Here is an 8,264-nt window from a genome sequence, read left to right as displayed (position 1 = left end):
TTTGATCCCTACCCAGGAGAATTTCAACAAAGCAGATGAGGTTAACACAACCTCCATTGCCCTCTGCTCTATGGAACATACCAGGCCTACTATAGGCTGTTATTAAGTTGTGAGGTAATTCAGATGCCTGATTTCATGGAGCCAAGGGATAAGGGCTCCTTTGGGAAGTGAGTGGGACCCATGAAGGAACCTGAGGATGAGAGCAAATCATTGCTGGAGCAAAAGTAATGACCAGGTTTTTTTGTTTTTGTTTTTGTTTTTTTAATGCACTATGACATGAAATGCTCTCTTGTCATCATTCTGTCTATCAACACTACTCCATCCTTGGAAGAGGCCTTTCCTGACTATACCAGAATTTATGTTTCTGTTGCATACCACAAAGAATCTGTACCATGTCACTTAGCAGTTAATCTACAGTATTTTATGCTACTTATAAATTGTGTCTAATTATGGTATGTGGTATAAGATACTGATCAAGAAAATAAACTTTATATTCAGTCAGACCTGTAATGAATTCTTATCCCACACTAACTAGCAGTTTCAATTACAGTTGCCTTAGACTGTAAGAGAAAATCCATTTATAGTGGCTTAAACAAATAGTTTTTTTTTTTTCACATTAGCAAGAAACATAAAGTGGTTGCTAGTGGTTTAGTAACCAAGTGACATTAGGGTGAAGTCACTGAGATACTCTTGAGTTTTTTCTCGCAATAACAAAAATGGTTACTATTATTCCAGCCACCATAACTATATTTAAGGCAGGAAGAAAAAAGAAGAAACAGTATTGTATTTTTCCATGTTGTTTTTTGTTTGTTTTGTTTTATTTTTTAGTATCAGGGGTAGAATTTAGTGATTCATCAGTTGCATATAACACCCTGTGCTCATTACATCAAGTGTCCTCCTTAATGCCCATCACCCAATTACCCCATCCCCCACCCAGACCCCTTCCAGCAACCCTCAGTTTGTTCCTTATAGTTAAGAGTCTCTTACAGTTTGCCTCCCACTCTGTTTTTATCTTATGTTTCCTTCCTTTCCCTTATATTCTTTTGCTTTGTTTCTTAAATTCCATGTATGAGTGAAATCATATGGTATTTGTCTTTCACTGATCAACTTATTTAGCTTAGCATAATACACTCTAGTTCCATCCATTTCATTGTAAATGGCAATATTTCATTATTTTGATGGCTGAGCAATATTCTAGTATATGCATATAGCATATATATGTATATATATACACATACCACCTCCTCTTTATCCATTGATCTGTCAATGAACATCTGGGCTCTTTCCATATTTTGGCAACTGTGGACATTGCTGCTATAAATATTGGGGTGCATGTGCCCCATCAAATCACTACTTTTGTATCCTTTGGACAAATGCCTAGAAATGCAATTGCTGAGGTGTAGGGTAGTTATATTTTTAACTTTCTGAGGAACCTCCATACTGTTTTCCAGAGTGGTTGCACTGGTTTCCATTCTCACCAACAGTGTAAGAGGGTTCCCCTATCTCTGCATCCTTGCCAACATCTGTTGTTTCCTGAGTTGTTAATTTTAGTGATTCTGACGGATGTGAGGTGGTATCTCATTGTGGTTTTGATTTGTATTTCCCTGGTGCTGAGTGATATTGAGTATTTTTTCATGTGTCTGTTAGCCATATGTACGTCTTCTTTGGAGAAACGTCTATTCATGTCTTCTGCTTATTTTTTGACTGGATTTTTTTTATTTTTTGAGTGTTGAGTTTGATAAGTTCTTTATAGATTTTGGATACTAACCCTTTATCTGATATGTCATTTGCAAATATCTTCTCTCATTCCATAGGTTGCCTTTTATTTCTGTTGATTGTTTCCTTTGCTGCACAAAAGCTGTTTATCTTGAAGTCCTAATAGTTTATTTTTGTTTTTATTTCTCTTGCTTCAGGAGACACATCTAATAAGAAGTTTCTATAACTATTGTCATAGAAGTTACTGTCTGTGTTCTCATCTAGGATTTTGACGGTTTCCTCACACATTTAGGTCTTTCATCCATTTTGAATTTATTTTGGGGTATGGTTTAAGAAAGTGGTCCAGTTTCATTGTTTTGCATGTTGCTGACCAGTTTTCAAACACCATTAGTTGAAGAAACTGTCTTTTATCTATTGAATATTCTTTCTTGCTTTGTCAAAAATTAGTTGACCTCATAGTTTTGGGTCCATTTCTGGGTTTTCTATTCTGTTCCATTGATCTATGTGTCTATTTTTGTGCTAGAACCATACTCTCTTGATCACTCCAGCTTTGTAATATAACATGAAGTCCAGAATTGTGATGCTTCCAGCTTTGCTTTTCTTTTTCAAGATTGCTTTGACTCTTTGGGGATTGTTGTGGATCCATACAAATAGTATTTTGATAGGGATTGCATTAACCATGTAGATTGCTTTGGGTAATATATACATTTTAACAATATTTCTTCTTCCAATTCATGAGCATGGAATGTCTCCATTTCTTTTTGTAGTCTTCAATTTCTTTCATCAGTGTTATAGTTTTCAGAGTACAAATCTTTTCCCCTTTGGTTAGGTTTATTCCTAGATATCTTATTGTTTTTGATGCATATCAATTTAGGACAATTTAGGCAAATTACTGTTTCGATCAGATCTCCTACCATGACCTTTTCTTGTTGTTTCATTTGGTATGAATTCCTTCATCTTGATGTATTGCTTGGTCACTGTCTTCTCTGCGTTAGCAAATCTTGTTGTTTCCTCCTCCTGAAAGTAATGGCTTTATGAAGAAGAGGTCATACACTGTCTAGGGACTGACACTTCAGGAAGTGTCTCTGGTGCATATTGCATGCCTTCTCCTACTGTGTTTTGGGTGCTCTGTCCCTCAGGTCAGTTGTCTGCAGAGGTTTTACTTACCTGCAGTGGGCAGTGTTTGGACCTTGGCCAGAGTGTGACAAGTTTTAACTAGGTGTGCTCTGCTGTGCTTGTTAAATGAGACCTGTTGCTACTTCCACTAAAACTGAAGCATCCATAGGTAAAACTGAGAGCTTTTTCTCTACAGTCAGGAAAAAGACAGTGATGCCCACCCTCACCATTGCCATTTAACATATTACTGGAAGTCCTATCCTCAGCAATCAGACAACAAAAAGAAATAAAAGGCATCAAAATTGACAAGGAAGAAGTCAAATGTTTACTATTTGTAGATGACATGATACTCTATGTAGAAAACCCAAAAGACCCCACCCAAAACTGCTAAAACTAATACATGAATTCAAGAAAGTTGCAGGATATAAAATCTACATACAGAAATCTGTTGCATTTCTATACACCAATAATGAAGCAGCAGAAAGAGAAATCAGGGAATTGATCCCATTTACAACTGCACCAAAAATAATAAGACACCTAGGAATAAACCTAACTGAAAAGGTAAAAGGTCTGTACTCTGAAAACTATAAAACACTGATGAAAGAATTGAAGATGACACAAGGAGTGGAAAAACATTCCGTGTTCATGAATTTGAAGAACAAATATTGTTAAAATATCTACAGTAACCAAAGCATTCCACACATTTAATGCAACCCTATCAAAACACCAACAGTATTCTTCACAGAGCTATCACAGAGAGTCCTAATATTTGTATGGAAACACAAAAGACCCTGAATAGCCAAAGCAAACTTGAAAGGGAAAAGCAAAGCTGGATGCTTCAGAATTACAGACATTAAATTATATTTGAAAGTGGTAGTCATCAGGCTGCCTAGGTAGCTCAGTTGGTTAAGTGTCTGCCTTCAGCCCAGGTCATGATCTCAGGGTCCTGGGATCAAGCCCCACGTCAGGCTCCCTGCTCAGCGGGGAGTCTGCTTCTCCTTCTCCCTCTGCCCCTCCACCTGCTTGTGCTCTCTCTCTCTCTCTCTCAGATAAATAAATAAAGGGAAGAAAGGGAAGGAAAATAAAGGGAAGAAAATGGTAGTCAATTCAGCACAGTATCATACTGGCAGAAAAATAGACACATAGATCAACAGAACAGAATAGAAAACCCGGAAATGAACCCATAATTATATGGTCAATTAATCTTTGGCGAAGTAGAAAATAATATCCAATGGAAAAGACAGTCTCTTCAACAAATGGTGTTGGGCAAACTGGATGGCAACATGCAAAAAAAAAAAAAAAAAAAAAAAGAAAAGAAACATGACCACTTTCTTACGCCAAACACAAAAATATATTCAAAATGGATTAAAGACCTAAATGTAAGACAGGAGACCATTAAAATCCTAGAGAAGAACACAGGCAGTAACCTCTTTGGCATCAGCTGAAGCAACTTCTTTCTAGATATGTCTCCAGAGGCAATCAAAAGCAAAAATAAAATACTGGAACTACATAAAAATAAAGTTTCTGCACAATGAGAGAAACCATACACAAAACTAAAAGGCAACCTATTGAATGGGAGAAGATATTTGGAAATGACATATTTGATAAAAGGTTAATATCCAAAATAAATAAAGAACTTAAAAAACTTAACACCCAAAACACAAATAATCCAATTAGAAATGGGCAGAAGACATTAATAGATATTTCTCCAAAGAAGACATACAGATGGCCAACAGACACATGAGAAGATGCTCATCATCACTTATCATCAGGGAAATGCAGATCAAAACTACAATGAAATATCACCTCACACCTGTCAGAATGGCTGAAATCAAGAACACAACAGGCTTTGGTGAGGACATGGAGAAAAAGGAAAATTGTGTACTCTTTTTGGGAATTCAAACTGGTGCAGCCACTGTGGAAGACAGTATGGAGTTCCCTAGAAATGTTAAAAATAGAACTACCATATGATCCAGTCTTTGACTACTGAGTATTTATCCAAAGAATATAAGAACACTAATTCAAAGTGTTACAACCACTCCTATATTTATCACAGCATTATTTACAGTAACCAAGATATGGAAGCAACCAAGTGTCCATCTATTGATTTATGGATAAAGAAAATGTGTTATATGCATACAATGTAATATTGTTGAGGCATAAAATAATGAAATCTTGTTATTTACAAGGACATGTGTGGAGGTAGAGAGTATGATGCTACTTGAAATAAGTCAGTCAGAGAAAGAGAAATACCATCTTACTTCTTTCATGTGTAGAATTTAAGAAACAAAACACACAGTCAAAGGGAAAACATAAAAAAGAGTGAGATAAATCAAGAAACACGTTTACTTATAAAGAACAGACTGATGGTTATCAGAGGGGAAGGTGGAAGGATGGTTTAAATAGGTGATGGGAACAAAGGAGTGCACTTGCGACGAGCACAGGGTGATGTATGGAAGTGTTGAATTACTATATTGTTCACTTAAAACTAATATAACCCTGTATGTTAACTAACTGTAATTAAAATAAAAACTTAAAAAAATATATGGCATAGTTTACATATAAGGATGAAGAGCATTGAAAGCAGTGATGGTCACCAAGTCTGTGAAATCTGCAGGAAATTCAGACCTGCAGACAACAGCCAACAAATGACTATAAGTCAAATAATGCAATAGGATATCTGAGGTCCCCAAGAAGATGCACAACTGGAAGTCTTAAGAAAATTAAGACAATTATAGGCAGTTGTGTGTATGGGGAATCAGAGATAAAATGTACATGGATGGGTCAGGTGCCTGGGTTGTTCAGTTGGTTAAAAATCTGACTCTTCATTTCAGCTCAGGTCATGATCTCATGATCTCAGTGTTGTGAGATCAAGCCCCATGTCAAGTTCCATGCTGAGCGTGGAGTCTGCTTAAGATTATCTCTCTCCCTCTACCCATCTCCCCAACACTCACATTCTTTCTCTCTCTTTCTCTTTCTCAAAAAAAAAAAAAAAGTGCATGGGTGGGCTCAGAGAAAAAGCATAGCCAGAAAAAGTCCAAGAACACCTTAATTCTTCACACCAGTCTGATTTTGTTAAGGTCTTCCTATGAATGGACCCAGTCTGCAAAGAATGAGAGAAGTTCCTTTTTTCAAATATTAAATTTTCAACAAAAGATCACAAGGCATACAAAGAAACAATGAAACATGGCTCATTCAATGGAAAAAAAAAAAAAAACTTTAGTAAGCAATACTAAGGAAACACAGTCTTTTGACTTACTAGACAAAGATTTTAGAACTATGTCTTAAATATACTCAAGGAGCTCAAGGAAAACCCAGGCAAAAACTAAAGGAAATCAGGAAAATTCCATATGAAGAAAATGAGACTATTTTTAAAAGATTAAGAAGTTATTTTTTATAAAACAACCAAACAAATTTTGGAGCTGAAAAATACAATAATTCAAAATTCAAAAGTTCAAAATTCAAATTCAAAGTTCAAAATTCAGAATTCAAAAGTTCAAAATCAAAGTTCAAAATTCAGAATTCAAAAGTTCACTGGAGATCAATAGCAGATACAAACAGGCAGAAGAAAAATCAGCAAATTTGAGGTCAAGTCGTTTGAAATTAATGGGTCTGAGAACCAAAAAAAAAAAAAAAAAAAAAAGGAATGAAAAAATGTAAACATAGCTTGAGGTACTTATAGGACACCAACAAGTGGGCCATATATGCATTATGAGAATCTCACAAGCAGGAAAGAAAGATAAATGTGCAGAGAGTGTAACTGAAATAATGACTAAAAATTTCTCAAATTTGAGAAAAGATATGGATATATACAATAAACTCCTGGTAAGAAAAACCTGAAGAAATCCATGCTAAGAAATATTATAATCAAACTCTTAAAAGCCAAAGCCAAATAAAATCTTTAAAAAAAAGAAAAAGGTGATTCATAACGTACCAGAAATCCCCAGTCAGATTATCAGTGGTTTTCTCAGGAGAAACCTTGCAGGCTAAAAGACATTGGGATGCATATTTAATGTACTGACAGAAAAAAAAAAAAAGTCAACTGATAATTTTTTAAAAATATTTATTTATTTTAGAGAGAGAATGTGTGTGCACGGGGGGAGGTGCAGAGGGAGAGAATCTTCAAGCAGACTTCCTGCTGATCACAGAGGCCAATGTGGGACTCGATTCCATGACCTATAATTATCATGACCTGAGCTGAAACCAAGAGTCAGATGCTTAACTGACTGACCGCACAGGGGCCCCTCAACTGATAGTTTGATGTCCAGTAAAACAGTCCTACAAAAATGCAAGAGAGATTAAGATATTCTCAGATAAAGAAAAGCTGAGGGAGTTAATTATCACTAGATTTGCCCTAGAATAAATGCTAAAGGTGTCTTTCAAATTGAAATGAAAAGATGTGAGACAGTAACTTGAAGTCATACAAATATATAAAGTACTCCAGTAAAAGTAAATGCATGGACAAATATAAAAATCAGTATTATAATTTTGGTTCACATCTCCACCTTTTATTTTTTAAATGATTTAAAAAACAAAAGCATAAAATAGTTATAAATCTATTTTAATTTGTACACAATACATAAAAAATTAATTTTGACATCAGAAATATAAAGTAGGAGTGGGACAGAGATGTAAAGGAGTAGAATTTTTGTATGTAATTGAAGTTAAGTTGACATAAGTTTAAAGTAGAATGTTATAATTTTAGGATATTTTATGTAATTCCTATGGCAACCACAAATAAATTATATAATATACACAAATGGAATGGAGAGGGGAATCAAACTTAATTCATATTAGTTTGGCATGGTTCCCATAACAAAGTATCACAGAATGGGTGGCTTAAGCAAAAGAAATTTACTTTCTCATCTTTCTGGAAGTAGAAGTCCATGATCAAAATTTGAGCAGGGGTGGTTTACTCTGATGCCTGTTTCTTTGTCTTTTCCCTATGTCTTCACATCTTTTTTCCTCTCTGCGTGTGTCTTAATCTCCTTTTCTATAAGGACACCAATCATACTGAATTAGCACCCACCCTAATGACCTCATTTTAATTAACTGTCTTTTTAAAGACATTGTCTCAAAATACAGTCACATCTAGGTACTAAGAGTTAGGGCACCAACATATGAATTTTGGGGAGGACACAATTTAGCTTATAACATCATCACTACAAGAATAAGTAAATAAAACCAAAGGAAGGCAGTAAAGGAATAAATGAGGGACAGGAATGCTGTAAGTAGAAAACAAATAATAAAATGCCAATAGTTTTCCTAATTTGTAATTACATCAAATGTAAATAATTAAACTCCCCAACCTAAAGACCGATTGGCTGAGTGTACAAAAGCACAACCCAATTATATGCCATGTACAAGAAACTTATTGTAGATCTAAGGATACACATAGAATGAAAGTGTAAAGATGGAAAAATTTATTCTAT

The sequence above is a fragment of the Halichoerus grypus genome, chromosome X (assembly GCF_964656455.1).
Source record: "Halichoerus grypus chromosome X, mHalGry1.hap1.1, whole genome shotgun sequence".
In the NCBI taxonomy this organism is placed as follows: domain Eukaryota; kingdom Metazoa; phylum Chordata; class Mammalia; order Carnivora; family Phocidae; genus Halichoerus; species Halichoerus grypus.
The sequence above is the reverse complement of the archived record's forward strand: the minus strand, read 5'-3'. Positions refer to the sequence as shown.